Here is a 19,297-nt window from a genome sequence, read left to right on the forward strand (position 1 = left end):
TCTGAGAAAATGAATGATTCACGCAAGTGAGCGTTAAGTCTGCTTCCTGCCATTCCGACTGGCGTGCAGTAAACGAAGTCGCTAAACTCCCCACTAATTTAAAAAAGGCTAAATGATAATATTTAGTCTGCTATGAGGGAATTTCCATAGAGGTGAATTTTATCACCAACAATTTTGTTTCATACTTACGGATAATTGACTATGTTCTATCCATAAATCATTATAAACTATGCTAAACTCACACAGTGTAATTGCAGTCTGTAATCTGGAAATGTTTGGACATGTCACGTTTTGCATCAAAATGTTCACACCTATAGTGGGAGCTATTTTTTTGTGTATTATAGACACAAACACACACACTACAAAATTTAGCCATTGACTTATTAAAACAAAAAACACTTGGATAGATATGAGATGTCGGCAAGTACAAATATCTACAAACTTGACATATAAAGGTTTTAGTTTGGTAACACTTCATACACTTTAAAAAATAAATACATATTATTATTTATATAAAAGTAGCAAGTCCGTCCCCAAATGCATCCCACAATTAGTTGCACTGGTTGTTATAAATGTAACCCTAGTAGTTTGTTGTTAAAATATGATTTGTATCAAACTTTAAAATAAGGCACTTTATTTTGTATGTATATAGATGTAGCCCCATGTGAACAATCATAGATTTAACAGAATAGACACAAATGTTCACCTCATTGAAAGCATGGCCAAAAAAACAATGGAAAAAATTAAGAATACGCTCCGGCAGGCGTGTGTGAAAACAGTGCGGGGAGTCGACAAAAAGGCAGAAAGCGATGAGGTTTTTCTCCCTTTTTTATTAAAATGCAAAATTTTTGCCATTTTAGATCAAAGTGAATTGATGGAGAATGACCTTCATTACAAGGTTTGAACATATAAAAAAAAGCGGCGGCATGAGAACGTGGCAGAGGAGCGAGCAGATTCCATATAAAGCCCAGCTTTCTTTGATGTTAACTGTCCAGACCAATTAGGCCCGAGGACACGAGCGAATCCTGGTCGCTTTCATGGATGGATTCAGGTTGACGCGCACTCTGCTGCAACCACACACCAACTCCTGGAAATTCAATTAAACCACATTTTAAGAGGGACTTTTAAAATATGAAACTATTTTCATTAGCAGAACTTTTAAAAGTAGTATCAGCACATGCCGATGTGTACGGGGAATCAAATTATGGAGACCAAAAAAGTGATCAAATATGCAATATCCTGGAGCGGCTGCTCACGTCCTGCAACTTGTGGCCATAGTTACAAGAGATGTGTGTATTACGTTTGTTTGTGTGTGTTTTGTGTAATGTTGTAGACCACAACATTTTGTATTACAGGCGTTACAACAGTGGTGTCCAAAGTACGGCCCGGCGGCTATTTGTGGCCAACCATCCAGCGATTAGCGGCCTTATTTAAAAAAAAAAAAAAAAAAACATTATACGTGGCCGGCAATACTGTTGGGTGTGGCTGTTAAAACCTTACAATTACTACTACTGATGATAAAATATTATGTAGAGCAAGCACAGAAACTATTTAAAACTAGATCATAATGTCGAGGTTAGTTTCAGAAGCAACATTTTTTTCCTCTACTTTTTTGTTCTTTGTCAAAGTCAGATTTGTGAATACACCGTATTAGTGATTAATTACAATAATTTCTTGAAGCTAATTTGCACTTTTTTATCATGATATTATACTACATAGAGGCAAACGTCAAGTTGTAAATTTTTGTAATTTCTTGTGTATGATATTTTGCAAATGAGTATTATTCTTGAGAAATTAAAGAATGACACTCAAGTAAATTCTACTTTAAAGATTGTCGTCTTATTACAGATTGCGCTCTGCTTTACACTAACTTTATTGTTATACTAAATGTCAAAGCTGTTTCCCGCCATTATTACTAATTAGGTCTCCATGTTCTTTCATTTTATTCAAGCAAAATTTAGGATTTGTTCCTCCATTTTGAGAACCGCTTGGAATGTCAGGAAGTTGGGTGTGGTGTATCTTTGTTTCATGTGTAGACTTAACCTGTCCTGCACCAAACTTTTAAAAGAGTGCTTTTTTTTTTTTTTTAAATTTCCTTCTTCAACTCAAATACAACACAACAACAAAACCGTATAATATATATGCATAATTAAGCAGATTCAAAATAAATGGTCATCATCTCGGTGTAGCTCAGGTGAGGCAAAAGGTCATCGGTCATTAGCAATCCAGCTTCCCTTCAAAGTGTTAATACGAGGTCAGCTTGTGGACTAGAAATCCACTGCCACAGCTGGTACATTCACTGTCTCCACGCTTGCTGTTTTCACTAGTGGAGTGAAAACAATCCTACTGCTGTTCCCCTCCCCAGTCTGCCGGGCCGACCTTGCCCTTGGGCCACACCATCGTGCACCGACCCCAGCTGTTGTCACTCTGCAGGCCCTCTGCCTTCTCGCCTGCCCCCTCTTGCCAGGGCCTTTTTTTTCTCTTCTTTTTTGTGGTGGCCCCTTCCTGCAGGTGTGCAAAGGTCCCGGCTCTCGCTGTTTGATTATAGTGCCGGCCAAACAGCAAAGCTTGCCTCGGCCTCGGTCCTGGGGGTTTGATTCAAGGCCCCCAAATGCCTTTTAGATCCCTAATCCTAAACACTTAAGCCTTTCCTGATGGGTTCAACTCTAGGTCCCAACGATTTAACCAATCCAAATAGTGAGAGCAACGAGGGGTCGGGTTCGTCCTGATCTACCTTTTGCCCCTTTCTCCTTTAATTCCGTGTATGGACGCTTTCCCACTGATTCAAGATCTATAGATGCACACAAATATTTATGGCACTCCCTATTTTTAGTCACATTCACGCGGCGCCGAAGGGAACTGCAACAGTAGCTACGCTACCCTCCAAAAGTATTGGAACAGTAAGATTGATTTCATTAAGCTAAGAAATCAGCTTTTAGTTTTGTTTGTGAGTATGTGAGTTTGGATCTGATACACAACAGGGAAGATAGCATTGTGCTCAAAACATAGCCTTTTTCAGTTGTTTTTCTTCCCCGTCATATAAGGCATCCTCTACAGGGTTTAAGTCTGAAGATTGACTTGGCCGGTCTAAAAACTGACATATTTCGTCGCCATCTTGCTGCTACGGATACCCGAAGGAGAAGAACCTTGCAAACGTAGTTAGCCTCTGGTGGTAGTTGCAGCTCGTGTCAGACCCAATGAGTCGACCGCCGCTTAGCTTCTAAGCTGGCGTGTGCAGGTGTTTGTCACCGAGTCCCGTGATTCGGGCTCCCGCGGCTTGTTTACCACTGCTTTGCTAGCTTCTCCTGCTAGCTGCTCGTTAGCCGCTCCAGCTAGTTCTTGCTAGCCGCTCTTGTTAACTGCTTATTAGCTGCTCCAGCTAGTTCTTGCTAGCCGCTCTTGTTAACTGCTCTAGCTAGTTCTTGTGAACCACTCTTGTTAGCCGCGTCGCCTCCAGCGTGTTCTTGCTAGCCACTCTTGCTCGCCGCTCACGCTAACTCCTGCTGCTCACTCCCAATAATAATTGGTAGTATTTGGAGGTAGGCTTGCGAAGTGTCATCTGTCTTAGGCAATGTAGTGCGTGTGTGGAAAAAAACGTTGCATTCTATTAGTTCACCACTAGATGACACTAAATAATACACACTGTATCTTTAATAGCTTGTCGCTTAGACTATTTTGTAAAAATACTGACTTGCATTGCTGAAACGCACCTATTGGGTAGTGATGCCTCCTGCAAACGAGCCACTGCTCACCCTGCCGCCCTATACTGCTGGGCCAAATGTGAGTATGACTTTAATTACCGTTATTGACAGGGGGTGGAACCAGAAAATGGAGGCTCTAAAGCTCAGTCTTGCGGCCAAGTCATGAGCCGAGGCTGTCGACTTCTGAGTTCATATTGCTGTTGTCATCATGATCCATCAATGCAGATTAGTGAGCCCATCCCAGAAGAAGTCATGACATTACCTCGACTGAGTTTCACAGATGGGCTTTTGTGTTGGGGATCAGATCCATTCTTCCCCAAAGCTTCAGTCTTTCAATTATGGTTAAGGTTGATCATTACTTAGTTGAGGCTCATCTCATTTCCCGCAAATTTTACATTTTAATATGTGAACTAAATCTCTATTCTCTATATAAATTTGCTAAAAATATATATATTATTATTATTATTTTTTTTTTTTCAAGTGTCAAGATGAGATCTTTTTCATTTTCTTCTTGCTGTTAGAGTAAACACGGCTGTCCGGGCCTCCACCTGCTTCAGGGGGCTTGAGAAATGAACTTTTCCTGAAAAGTCTGTGACCTTTGACCGTGCCGAAGCAGGAAGGGGCTGCCAGCAGGCAAATGCCCTTCTGTGTGGCCAACTGCCATTTAACCCCGTAATTGTTACAAGGCAGCTCCTGGCCGTCCGAAAACTTGGTTTCCGGAAATCACTCTTAAGCAATCAAATAAACGCTCATGTGGGGAATTTGCCATGCCCGAGGCCACCAGATTGAGACTCTCAAACGGTGATTACAAATTCACTGGTTGGACTTGACACCTTTAGGAACATAAAACATTAAGGGGTAGGAATATTTGTGTGTTTTTAGGCATATACATCATTACACTAAAATATTTGTCACTACAGCAAACCGCAATAGGCCTACTGGTCAATTCTAATTGGATTAAATACGACAGTTTGCGGGTCAAAATGTGTATTTTGCACCTCATTAAAACACAGAAATTGTCCCAAAAAGGCAGACAGACGCATGGTAAGGTTGCCAGAATGCACTTACGTCACCTACGTATGGGACGTAGGTGGCCGACCGTCGAGGCAAGCTCGGTGCTACTTACGCAACAACTAGCTAGCAACAAGCCCTTGCTGGCTACTAGTGTGGCTAAACACTGGCTAAATACGTTGGGACTCGCTCATGAATCAGTAATCATCACCTTCATGGCGGCAAATAAGCTACACATCTGCCAAGTATCGTTCTCACAAAGGGATGACGAGGAAAAATGGAGAAGCCATGCTAAGTGCTAAGCTAACCTAGCACCAGAATTTTGCAGGCAAATTCATGTGTGTTTGGACTTCGGAGAGAAAGTCTACTTGCTAAACAGAGCCGGAAACGGAAATGAATTACGTTATCCTACGCCATACGTCAGCGAGGAGAGCTAGCTTAAAAATATATTGATAAGCCATTCGGAAAACGAATAATAAAGAATAATATAGAAGTAGCATTAAATGTTTATAATATCAGTAGGCTAATATTATTTGTTTGTTTTCACAATAGTCCTGAGTTTTTACTTTAGCGTTTGATATCTGCGCAATTAAATGTTCTAAAATGACAAATTCTAGACAATTCTGTTATACATAATGTGAATTTAAGAAATAATTCTTATTGATTATATTTTCATATTCTTATTGAAAGCCCTTGCGATTAATGTGTGTGGGGGGAATGCTACAAAAATTACAAAGTTGCTCCTCAAATGAAGTCAGTGATTTGCAAAACTGCTCACAAAGAAAAAAAATATTTTGAGACCTGCATGACCCTAGTAAGGATAAGCGATATAGAAAATGGATGGATGTTAATATTATTTTATCAAACTGCACTTTTTCCACATACTGTAATTAGAGGATGCAGTTCAGTTCTAAGCAGCTCCAAAACATCACCACAATAATAAACTAATAGCTAAATGTTTAACTTTGTGACCATTGGTTGTTTTTTTTATTGATAGGGGACCATCCATTTAAATAGTCTACATACACTACCAGTTGTTCTTATATTTATATCGTTACATAGGTTCTCATTGAACAGTAAATAAAACACATGAAAACTTCACAGATGAAATACTATTTTGCAATTAACTCTGCACTCTGTTTAAAGTATAAAATGCATTTTGTGAACAGGTTCTTTTCGCCAAACTTTCACGAGTGTTGGTCTAATTTTTGATTAGTGTTGAACCCCAACAGGCCTCGGGGCTGTGTTGTAGATACAATATCCACTTGAACTTTATCATGTTGCTCCCCAGCACATCAGGCTTTCTGTGTGCTTGGCTGCACTTGGTCATTTTTTCCCCCCGCGCACATTTGCTTTTAGCAGGGCGCCCACCTCCAGACGTGGGCTTAGAGTGTTTCCTCAGCAGCCTCTCTGATAGTAGAGCACTCTGTGATTGCTTCCCAGGATCAGAGCGGCGAGCGGCGCGAGCGGGCAGCTCAGCACACCTCACATGCTGCCAGATCAAAGGTCATTCGCGGAAGCTCGGGATTAAGAGGGAGGTAAAATTATATTTTATATCCTCTCGCATTGTTTTTTATCTGACCCGGCTCAACCTGCGCTCCCGCAACACCTCAGCGACGCCGGGAAGGTGTTACTTTTCAAGAGGTGGGAGCGGCGGGGGTGAGGTTTGCTAAATGTCGTGAAACAACAGACTGATTTGATGCGACCTTGAGCAGCGAGTTTGGAGGGAGCTCGAAAGAGACTCCGAGGTCACGCAATGTGGGAACTGTTGCTGTCTCCTGGGTCAGACGGAAATAGTGTCCCGAATTAAAGACGGCTCATGAGTGATACGTTCTCTGAGGTCACGTCTATTTATTTCTGCCTGGGGAAAAGGATCACATACACTAAAGGTCTGTAACATGGGGGGGTGATGCCTGCCAATTACTGATCATCATTACAGTTATGATGCCACTTCATTTCAACCAGTTTTTATGTAATATCTCCGCATTATAATGTCACATTTTGTATTTTTCTATACAGTACTTTTATGCTCCTATTTTTTTAATGCACGATGTATAGTGTGAAATTAACAAAGAACATTATTTTAATGTCAAAATTTGGTCAAACAAATAAAACAAATACACATGAATAAAAGTGTGTCAGTGACTTAATGTGGCAATTTCAAGCCTATTGTAATAAATGACATGGTGTTTTCCCATTCAAATGAAAACAACAAACATAAAAAAATTGTTTGTGCTCTAATTATTAATTGACAAAGATATCACCCTTTGGGTCCTATTGGTTCTTTAGGGCATGTTTGTTAGTAAGTTGGTAAATGAGAATTATGATGTTTATGAGTAAAAAAAATGGGTGAAAAATTATCCTTTTTTAAATGCAGATTTAAGACAAACTTTATTCGAAAAGAAAATAAATACATACATGTAAACTATTTAACATTCACAAAAAATAAATAAATATTTTTTTTTAGCTATGATATCATTTTTGCTCTACCAGATTCTATTCAAGATTCTGTTGAAAAAGGGTGTAGGAAGAAGTAAAACGATTTATCTAGTCCCACCCCTTATTCCTCATCAAAAAGGAAATTCTTAAATTTCCCTTGAAACCCTTTTCAGATTATAACAAATAATTTAGATTGTAAATAGAGTAACAGCAAAATCGGGCAAATAACAACATAAAACACAAAATTTAAGCAAAAATAAAGAAATTGATATCGCTGGATACAAAACACTCATGATGTTATTTTCATTCTTTTATATGTTTAGCAAATACTGGATAGGTCAGAATTAAGGGCTTATTTTGCTGAAACCTATGAAAAAAAAACATGACTGAATAATAAAATGATTAATATTTAATGATGAAACATAAAAACAATCTGAGAAGTGGTTTCACGTCATATGATGAAACTTTTTTAAGCAACTTCTAGAATTTTTTTCTTACTAAGAATTTGTAAATGGTAACATTATAATCATAATGACTACTTCCAATTCAAAAAAATTGTTCACGTAGTATAATGTAGCTCGTAACACCTGATAAATATTAAGAATGATATAATAACTACAATAATTCTACCATGTATATTATGTGTTTTAAATTGCATCTTGTTTTATGGTCATGTAAGCGAACACCCTCTTAAAATAATTGCCAAAGTCTTTTTTTGGGCGAAAAAATATAATTATTTTTTGCCTAAATCATCTAAATCATGATGCAAATGGTTCAATTTTTTGTTTCCTGAAAAATCAGCAAAAAAATGACTTAGGTGATCATTTTAATAAGGCATGTCATGCAGTATATTTCATAAATATGCCTTCTTGTTTTGTACATATTTCATTTATTTATTTCAATATTAAGATTGTAAATAATATATGCAATAATGACTCACAAAACAAAGTGTATCACTTTTTGCAATCTGTCAAACTAGCTTATAATAATGTTCATAATGAGTACACTTTTGCCTTTTTCTGTAAAAAAAAAAAAAAAAAGTGGACACAAGTGAAAAGCGTATGTTTTGACTTCATAAGAAAATATAACCATATTCGGTAATTAAATGTATGGTCAGACACGTAGCAATGAGATCATGTTGTTGTTAGGCTCACATGCAGGAGTGTTTTTCACAGTTCCTCAAATGTAGCGTATAATAGAGCAAGTCTTGGATGAAGACTGGATGACAGGACCTTGTGTGTGTCCAGGGACCGGAGACGCTGCCCTCCATGTGATTCCAAATGTTCCGTCAGAGAGGGAGAGGACTATTAAGTGGTGTGCTATTTACACATCATAAGCCAGTCTATTATATTGACATCTAGACGACCCAGTCCAGCGGTGTTGTGCGCCCGCTGCGGCCTAGCTCCCTCTGTTTGCTCTCAACAGCGGCATGCTGATTGGGTGATTTTTCAGATATGACATTCCGACGCGGCGGACTATGCGCGAGATCTTTTCATCTGAAATAGTCCGAAAGCATTCATTACCCGCGGAGAAATGAGACAAAAGGTCACGAAAGCAGTATGACAGGGTGGGAGCTCTGTGAAGTGGAGGTGGGCTTTACAATCCAATTGGGGATTAAGTTATCTCTTATATCTCTTACTTACAATAAATCCACACGTCCCCATCAGAAATGTCTTGTTTAAACTGCGGAGGAGCATGAAGCAAATGTTTGACTTTATTTAAAATTCATTGTTCAGTATTATATAGCCGAGTGGGGTGAGGCCTGAGATTGCAAAGGTGAGTGGACAGGCTGTGTTTTTTATTTTTTATTTTGATCCAGAAATTGTTTAATTTCCATCCAGTTGTTGTTCTCTTCACCAATCTGCCATTTACACACGGCATCAAAATATTTGACATCCTATAATGGGATTGCATCCAAAGTAATTCCTGTAACTACTGTTGACATAAGTGCCCCAAGTAAAATAAATCTATTTTGGCCATTGATGTAAATGAACTCTGTGTGAACCATTCAAAGCATTTATGCAGGTAATTGATCATTTATTCAATTTATCAACCACATTGTTATTAAAAAAAAAATTCATTCTGGTGACATTTCATGCTATTTTTTTTTTAATCATCTCCTCTTTAAACAATTAAAAGCCAAATCCAAAATCACCTGACATTATCACAAGATCTTAAAAAAAACAATGACTAGAATAATTAAATCAACAATAAACAATACAAAACTCATTAATTCCAAGATTGCTAGTTTAGTACCTGAATTAGGAAAAATGCAGGAAAGGTTTCTAAATTAAGGTTTATATGTAGATACAGTGAACCTACAGTATATCAATATCAACTGCACGATTGTGTAAACTTCGACTTTGACTTTAATGAAACAATTTTTCACATTAAGCCTTGTATGTCTTACTTAATGTGATAATTTAACGGCTCGGTGAAGTCATCCGCAAATGAGGCTTTCATAAAAAAGGAAAAAAATGGCAACAAAAAAAAAAAAAACTTTTGGGGGGAATGAGACATTAAATTAGCTTGAGAAATATTTGAATTGGAAAAGACACAGATTGCACGGATGATAGGGATCTGTGAAAAAATTGGCAGACAATTTTCTTCTACTCACCTCTCCCATGAAGCAGGCGCCCAACTGAGGGGGGGTGGGGGGGGGGGGTCGTCCCGGTGGGAGAGCCTCTCTGTGGTTATCATACCCCATCTAGTGGCTGCTTTGGGTTAAAGGCTGGGGGTCAGGAACCAGTGGAATTGTCTACATACTGTACAGACAGACAGGCAGACAGGCAGACAGACAGATAGACAGATAGATAGATAGATAGATAGATAGATAGATAGATAGATAGATAGATAGATAGATAGATAGATAGATAGATAGATAGATAGATAGATAGATAGATAGATAGATAACCTTGCTTAAAGTGTTGACGCGTTTGACGCAAACGACTGTGAAATTAAAAGAAAACAGAAACCTAATTGGGTTCAGTTTGATTATGTTTGAAGCCGTCATTAAGAGAAGCTACAACAGTGTGTGAAATTGCAGTGGCATTTGTACAGAATTTGATTGAGGGGGGGTAGAAACAGTTTGTGGAGGTGTTGAGACTGCGGCAGCACATGGTTTTGTGTTACAGACAAACGAAGGCAGAAGAATGTGTGAAAGCGATGCCCTCTGGATCCCCTCGTTTCGCAAAACTATTATCCAATTGAAAACCGATCTTCAATACACTCCCATTGTGCGCCTCTCTCAAAGAATAAATGCAGCAAAATTGATCTCAGGTCTCTGAAGTGGGCCGCTGGCGCACCAGTTTACAGATGGGACCATTTTATTCACTTCTGTAGGCAATTTACAAACATGCAAAACGGAGAGCCCTCCACCACAACCTGAGAGCCACAAGCAGGAGTTCCACCTGTCTCCTAATCTTGTTGGAGGGAGATTTTCAGGTCTACAGAGGTAGGGGCTGGGGTGGGGGGGATACAGCTGAGACGACATCAATGTGTTTTAACAATTGAACTCGGTGCAGTGAGTGTGTCATGCAGAAAGGAGCAACATCTGCTAATGCATTGTGGCTCAAGCTGTCAGCAGTTCGACTTTATGGTCTCTTCCTTCAATTTTCACCATTTTTGCAAACACATTCTATTTTTCATTCAGTGGACACACTGCCCTTAGGGTGTACCTCTGGGATCAATTTTAAGTCACATATTGTTTATTTATAAATATGCTAAGAGTGGCTAACTAGAATTTGGAGAAAGTTTAAATTGAAAGACTATGATTTGACAATTTTTTTCAGTCATTCAGGATGATTAAAATTTTAATCGATTTTAATCTTTTTTTTTTTTTTTTAAGAGAGAGCAATGATGATGACATGTCAAATCGGTAAAATTACCGAATGAACAATACTGAGCTCTCCAGAAAAAAAAATAAAAAATCGGTTTTAATCTAACAAACCCAGCAAACACGACGTTCAGACAACAATTTATACTCATTCTAAATCAATTTTAACATAAACTTAACATTCATAGTTTGTGCTTAATTGCCACAATTAAGTAGTTGGTAGCTTTTGTAAACCATCCATACAGCATTCTGCCACTTATGCAAATTTACAACTCACAATAACGTCTGGATGTAACCGAACATAAGAACAGCAGCAGAAGACAAAATTCACGATTTAGCAATTTTTCTATGATTTGCTTTTCAAGATGACGATTAATCGAATTAATTCAATTTATTGCCAAGCTATAACCCACAATTCCACTGATGGGCTGCAAAGTTACCGCTACTACTACTACTAAGATACCAAAAAAATGCCATCATTTTAATAATATGGTTTTATAATCCTCAGATGTTGCAACCTATTTACAGAACGTCCCAGCTAATCAGGCCGTAAGCACCATTTCAATTGCTCGTTGAATGGGTGATGCAATCCATGATGCCAAAGCTCTCTCTTCAGTAGATTGTCTTAATGGGCCTGAAAGCACTTGTGCAAATAAACAAGTTATAAGAGTGAGGGGAAAAAGGATTCCCATAGACTGCGCAACAATCCAGCGGGGAAACCACGTTTCCAACTGGTGCCTTTTACTTTATTAATCCCACACATCGTCATTTGGAAGGTCCCTGAAAAGGACTTATAAATTACTTCTAATAGGCTCCAAATCAAGCAGCAATTAAAACTGCATTAACCTTAATGAAACTGAAAAATTGAGACCTCAATTTACTGGAGTTGTGTTTGCACAAGCGTGGCTTTCAATAATATATGACGCAATGGGTTATGTGGGATGAGCACGTCCTCTAATGTGAACCTCCTGTGTGTGTGCGCGTGCGTGATCATTATAGGCCTTGTTAGAGGTTAACTTAGCAACATTGGGGCGTCTTTAGTGCAGCCGATGAGACCGAGCCGCATAGTGCCAATCAGTGTCACAGGTGTTCATAATAGTCTGTCTAATTGCTTCATTATTGGCGTGGAAGCCTGAGTCCCCCACCCCAGACCGCCACATCTGGATTTCGGGAAGCCCGGCACAGCGGAGAAGCCTCTCTTGCGTTTTAACATGTATCTGCATGTTGCTGTGATTTCCCAGGAGCGCTGCATTTATTTGGACGCCGATTCTGACTCAAACGCCTCTAATGGAAATTCCCAAGGCTGGAAGTTGGGGGAGGCGGGAGCGGAGTGGGGGATTGGGAGTTTGTGGCAATTTATTGACTTAGAGCTCATTTGTTTTGCTGTAAATAAAAGTGTGGGTGTGGGTGGGGGGGGGGGGGGGGGGGGTTATTCAATAGTTTGTTTTAGCAAAGTAAGGGCATGCACATGTTACACATAGATGTTTTTCTTGTAAAAGTAAAAGTACAGATTAAACTCCTTTACTCCTCTGTTTTTTTTTTCTTCAGGCCAAAACCCTGTCTAATATAAGAGTTGTGCTTTGGTGCCATCGTGTGGCATCTTGGTGCAAATGAACTATGTTGAAGTGGGTGTTAATTACTTGCAAAATTTCCCTGTTCGTGGTAGGGTTCGACCCCTATCTCCCACAAGTAGATGTGAATTTCTGTAATTGAACTGCACACAGTAAATTTTACTCTGAAAAGGACTATATTCGGTTCCAGTCTAAACAGAGTGAACTTTACACTCAGAAGAATGTAAAAATGTTATAGCGCTATATAATTTACAAATAAAAAATAATAACAAATATTCTATTTTATTTATTTTCTTAATATTTTTACTTAATAAGTTTACTCTAGTTTAGACTGGACTATAGTCTTTTTAGAGTACAATTTATTCTATAAAAATTTACGGTGTAATTTTTTTAAAATATGTTCATAAATTCAGAAAAATACTTCTGTATTGTTCAAAAACATTAACTCATTCACTCCTAGCCATTTCGCTGAAGCAACGCCCTTTGCTCCCAGCTGTTTTACTGGATTTTGACGGATTTTGCAAGGCCCACTGAATATTGTGTTCTATTGCTATAAAAACATGGAACCTGCCAAAAGATAGATTAGAGCCTCTTCTTTCATCAGGAAAAAAAGTATATTTCTATCTGTTTCTGTTTTGCAGCAATTAGCATTAGAATATAGCTAAGTTTCATCATTATTCACAAATCTGTTCAAAACACTGGGGAAATTAGCTTTTTTGCAACATGGCCCTGATTGATCTCTTATGCTCTGCTCCCACCTGCTGGCCGTTCTTTTTGCAATAACTAGCATTGCTTTAAGCGTCCTCTTCAGGTCAGAGGCTGAATCAAAACATTTTGTATGCTCTAGCATTAAAACATAATAATAATAATAACTATAATAATAATTATAAATACGTTTTTGGGAGCAAATGAGTTAAATGTTTTCAGTGTAACTTCTGTACGTGTTAAGGAGCTCATCTTAGTAACTGATGTCAGTTTCTAGAGTCAGACTAACTTAAAAATACACCTTACCAGTATGTGTCTTCAGATTTGGCAGAGAATCTTTCAAAATTTTTTCGTTTTTTTTTTCCACGAGTCATTCTTGAAGTCGACAATTTTCTTGCTTCTCCGAATTTGTTGGTCAAGCCAATTTAAAATGGTAATGAGGCTACTTTGACAAAGTAAGAAGTAGAAAGTACAAATAACACTTTTCAAACGAAGGCGGCAAAAGTAAAATACATATCAGAAACATTTGGTGCAGTACAGTAATGAAGTATTTGTACCTCTTGGCTTGCCAGCACCGAGTACAGGTGAGCTTGCTTCTCTGTGTTAAATGCGCTAAGGCTTGAATGGCTTTAAACCCCTTGAGATTGGCCACAAGAGACTTGCTGTCCAAGTCAATCAAGCCTCTCCTCGGTGAGAACAACCTGGGAGGGAATACGGTGATTATTTAGAACAAAAGCGAAACCACCAGAGATGATTTGTTTAATGTCACACAACATGAATAAAATGAGTTTTTAAAAAAATACCGACATATCTGTCAGATTAGTCACTGTGTAATGGTCACAATATTTCCATGAGGCCCATAAAATTAGGCTGAGGTCACTGGTGTTAATAACATTTTCCAGGAAGCGCCAAAAGGTCTTCGCTCCATCTATCAGATAAGCTTTGAGGAGACCCCGCGAAACGCCGCAATGGAGGACTGAGACTCGACCTCAAATCTCCAGCCACCTCATGGCCACCCACACAGGTTTTGTATCCATGCTCACATCAAGCCCGGGCCTGCGCGCGCCAATTAATTCGGAGCCATATGGATTTCAACTGTGACTTTTGGCAGCTGTTCGTCCAAACCACCGCTCAATTTGGAACACCAGGGAGTCGGTGTCACCTTTTGGGAATCCAGGAGATTCCTTTCCGATTTCGGCCGACGGTCTTCATCAGGAGGATTGGTTGTTTCTCAAAGGGGAAATCATGGCCCAGTAGGGCTGTTCTTTATGTTTGGAAGTCATTCCGGTGGCGTGTGGTGCCTAACAAGGTTGACTTGTAAAACTGATCACATTTTTGTTCATTTTGGACGAAAGCGGAGTAGGGCCAGAGAAGAGGGAAAAAAAGATTTTGACTTTATTCTCAAAATTATAATCTCAGAATTCGGACTTTGTGACGTAGAGCTATAAATTGCGGGGGAAAGTCAGAAAGTCAGCATTCTGATAATAAATTCAGAATTCTCACTTTTTAAAGTGATAATTCTGACTATAAAGCGAGAATTCTGACTTTTTGACTTCACAATTCAGAGCTCCACGTCACAAAGTCAGAATTTTAACTTTAAAGTCCAAATTATGAGATTTAAGTGAGAGTTCTCGCTTTAAAATCAGAATTCTGAGATAAAGTGATAAAGTGAGTATTCAGAATTCTCACTTCAAAGTCAATTCTCAGGATTCAAAAATCAAAACGAGAACGAAGTGAGAATCCCGCTTTTTCTCCTCTTCACTGGCCTTAATCCTCTTCCGTATTTTGTGCCATTTTTGGATTGGACAAATTATTTTTGGTACTACGGTTCTTTCCCACACCCGTCAGAGAAATAGGCTTGTCTTGACTTGATTCTCCCTGACAACAGGTGCCAGGGTTATCAGTCCTCAGAGGCCTTGTTGAGTTTTCATGTCATGTAAACAATACAAACACAAGATGTGATTCTTTGCGTCCCGCAGATGTTTACACCTCGCACAGACGACTCTTAGTGATTGCACATCCAGCTAAATCCTTCTAATGACATCATTAGAAATGACATCACAGTTACAAAGATGATGTTTTGCATTTTACTCTACTACCAATGTGAATCCATTCTAAGCAATTGTCTGCTTGAAACTGACTGATGCTGCCTGTTTGAAATTCAAGTGCTGAAATATTGTACGATTTTTGGAGCTTCCTCGCACCGGACTTGGCAGCAAGACAATAGCTATGGGAAGTAATTTATTTTGTCAAAGCAATTAAATGCCTACTTGATCATTTTCTTGGTAAAAATGTGGTAAACAATTTAAAAGAGCACTCCATGACTAAACCTCTCCCCAGGACTGGTAAAAACCTCATGAGAGAGAAAAAAGGAAAAAAAGAACCAAACACTTAATCTACATTGTTAACATTTGTGAGTTTCAGTCGAAATAATTCCTAAACAAGCATTCTATTTATGCTTGCTTCCAATTATTAATTTTAATTTATGTAACCCCACTTACTCCCACAGTTTAATTAATGATGCTCGTTATCAGCTGTGTTTAAGAGGTAATGGACAATGCTGAATTTTGAGTGTTTACTGCGTTTGCGAAAAATCCTTCTTTACTCCTTTGTAATGGACTGCCAGCAAACAAGAGATTAACAGTGTTTGTCACTCTTCCTGCAGCTGTGTTATAATGCAAAGCAAGGAGGGGATGGGGAGGGGTGGAAACGGCGTTAAGCGCATAACTTTGAAATGGTGACTTGAAATAGCTACCATGGTCAGAAGAACTGGCATGCCCCTCCAACACCTAATCCACGCTATAATTCCTGATCTAATTAGAGGAAGGCTCAGCGTTAGGCCTGCCATAAAAGAATAAAGAACACAAACCACGTGGCTACATGAAGGGAAAATGGAGGCTGCGACTTGGAAAGAAAGAGAAAACGAAAGAAAGCATGTGCGGAGCAATAAGCTGAAGAAATAAAGATTAATATGCACTGGTGAATAACAACATAACCACTGTGAAAGAAATATGTAAGGTCAGCCTTTAACTCATTTACTGCCATTGACGGCTATAGACGTCAAAAAATCATTTGAACTCTTTCTATTAGTTTAACATTTTTTCCCACTTTTGTTAACAAGAGTATGAAAACCTAGTGTGGGGGGGGGGGGGGGGGGGGGCAATTATTGTACATTTAGACCAGATATAAAATTTGTGATTAATCATGGATTAACTATTAAAGTCTTGCGATTAATTACAATTAAAAATGTTAATCGCCTGACGCCCTAATTTTTTAAGTATCTTTTCTTTTTGGAAAAAATGATTATTTAAAAAAAGAAAAGAAACGATTATTTAAAAAAAAGAAAAGAAACGATTATTAAAAATTAGGTCGTCAGGCGATTAAATGTTTTAATTGTAATTAATCACATGACTTCAATAGTTAACTCATGATTAATCACAAATTTTATATCTGTTCTAAATGTACAATAAAACCTTTTTCTAGGTTTTCATACTTTTGTTAACAAAAGTGGAAAAATGTTAAACTAATAGAAATAGTACAAATGAATTTTTGACATCTAAAGCCGTCAATGGCAGTCAGTGAATGAGTTAAATAGGAAGTCAACCTAAAACATTTCTTGACAATAACATGTTATATGTGAACTTACGAGTCTAAACATGACATTGTGATTAATATTACATTTTTATGCCGTTATGCAGCAAAATCCGGCTGTTTTTATTCATCTCAAGGTGCGGCCATTTTGCCACTTGCTGTCGACTGAAAATGGCATCACAGTACCTCAGGGCTCAGGCAACAACCAATCACAGCTCACCTGTTTTCTGAAGCTGAGCTGTAATTGGTTGTTTGAAACCTGAGCAACTCTGATGTCATTTTCACTCGACAGCAAGTCAGACAGAATGAGAGCGAGACAATTTGCGCCCTCATTATGGAAAAGAAAGTAGTGAGAACCCGGTGCGGTAACATTAAAACACCTGCGGTTTACAGTCTGGTGCAGTTTATATGTAACAAACTCGAGTATTCCCCAAATTTAGCTAGCGCGGCTTATAGTCAGGTGCATAAATTACTATTAGCTCTCAGCTTCAAAAGGGTTGATAACCCCTGCCTTAGAATGAAGTAGCGTTTACAGAAGCTGCATTAAACCATCCATTTTCTAAGCAGCTCATCCTGTTCAGGGTTGCGTAGAACTCGACCCCGTCCCAGCGGAATTCAAGCAAGAGGCGTACTACTACAGCATGGATTGGACAACACTCAATCATAGGGTACAAAAAAACAAAAACAAAAAAACTGACAACCTTCCACACTCACATTCACACCATCGCTGAGTGAGAATTGAACCTTCGCTGCATACATAGTCTTAGTCAAAGTTAGCAACACTTGAACCGACACCTTATATTTTCTTTCATTGGTATAGCATGGAGTCATTTTTATGGCAGACACAAGGTTGAGATTACAGTGCTGGGAACATATTGTTGATCCACCAGGCATGATCAATCCTGAACCAAGTAATGTTCCATCATGAAGCATGAACTCAAATATTCGCACGCAAGACTTTCCGGAATCAAGTGGTGAGAAAACAACTCTATTATATTTTCAGGTGAAAATAAAAACAAGACACTCCAAAACATCAAACATTGCCGATCCAGATACTGTACAGCCAGACTACGCTAATCGAGGATTAAGCTATTAAATAGACAGAGGAAAGACACGATTGCATACCGCACAATTGTGCGGCGCTCTAATGCAGCCTGAAGTCTGAGCTACATTCATGGGGATGTCGGTAAACTCCCATGTGATGTATCTTTGTGGGTTAAGAAATGAAATACACTGATTTAGAAGTCAGATAGATGTGCTTACCAAGGTCAAGGAGGCTCCCCAGCGTAATTACAAGCCTACCAAACACAAAGGGCATTGTTATTGGACAAGTATAAAGCTGCACATTACCAGAGCAACACAGCTGTTTCTATCAGCCAGCACTAGCTGGGGAAGACAAAGGGCGGGCATCAATTTAGCCTACTTATCTAAAGTCTCTAATTACTTGGTTTATTTGATAAACAGAACAAGGCGAATCCTTAAATGATTCCGCAAGATCCAAAGGGGATTAATTCCGCACTCCTTGGAAAAACAAGTCACTGGTAGAATCCCGATTTTCACTCTTTAATCAGGCATTAATTAGGAGCAATAGGGGGACCAGTTAGACTTGGCATTTGGTGTGATTGCCGGAGAAATAAAAGGCCTGTATTAGTTCCTCCAGAGGAGGAAGTGAGCACACCAGGCTAACACAAAGATGACACAACAGAACAGCAGCAAGTATGAGCTTCCCAGCTCTGGGGATACCCGCTCTTTTAAGTATGCTGCATTCAAAGCATCTTTTCTCTGGGCCCAGTTGGATATGCATGCTTACTCAGAAAGTTTGGCTCATATAGTATACACTTTCCTCATCACAAGAAATACACTGATGATTCACTGACAGCCCCACATCAGCAAATAGCTATGTTTGAATGTGGACAAAAACGCCACATGGCGTTGCATAAGTGATGTTCATTAATCATTGACGGACTGAGAAAGTCCGTTGGTACAGACCTGGGGCTTCATGTACAAAGACTTGCATCGTCATGATCCAATTGCTAAAGCTAATGCTAATTAGCGCGCTACTCGCGGCACTCTTATCACTCAAAAGAACGGCTATTGGTACAAAACTCTTCAGGAATGTATACAGAGAAGCATGTTTGCATTACTCACTGGCATATACTCTTCCTACATTGCAAAAAAACAACTTTTATTGGCATAACTTGATCGTGACGTTTTCCTTCTACTCTCTAATGTGGCAACAAATAACAGTGTATCAGAATGTGCGGCACCACATTGCCCCTAAGTGGCCATATTGGGTATACAACATGAACAGCGCAATGAAATAAAAACAAAATACTTAACCATTTCATGTTAGTTGAAAATGTATGTCCGTGCTCCTGGCAGTCTTTGGACCACCAGTGAAGGCTTTGAAGGCCCTGACTGCACGCCACTGGGTAAAAACAATG

General features: G+C 38.9%; 1 protein-coding gene across 4 annotated transcripts in view; it reads right to left on the reverse strand.

Annotated features, from left to right (window-relative positions):
• Positions 1 to 861: 861 nt before the first annotated feature.
• The window catches only part of fam204a (family with sequence similarity 204 member A), a 46,312-nt gene continuing 27,876 nt past the window's right edge, over positions 862 to 19,297 (reverse strand). The window contains exons 6-8 of one of the 4 annotated variants that reach the window (XR_013296192.1): positions 13,820 to 13,963; positions 9,769 to 9,865; positions 862 to 1,087 (exon numbers count right to left, since the gene is read on the reverse strand). The gene's annotated coding sequence lies outside the window, so the exon portion shown is untranslated. Of the gene's footprint in view, positions 1,088 to 9,768; positions 9,917 to 13,727; positions 13,744 to 13,819; positions 13,964 to 19,297 lie in introns of those variants that run through there. The other 3 variants (XR_013296191.1, XR_013296190.1, XR_013296193.1) reach the window with 3 other exon arrangements.

Source organism: Vanacampus margaritifer, chromosome 12 (assembly GCF_051991255.1).
Source record: "Vanacampus margaritifer isolate UIUO_Vmar chromosome 12, RoL_Vmar_1.0, whole genome shotgun sequence".
NCBI classification, from domain to species: domain Eukaryota; kingdom Metazoa; phylum Chordata; class Actinopteri; order Syngnathiformes; family Syngnathidae; genus Vanacampus; species Vanacampus margaritifer.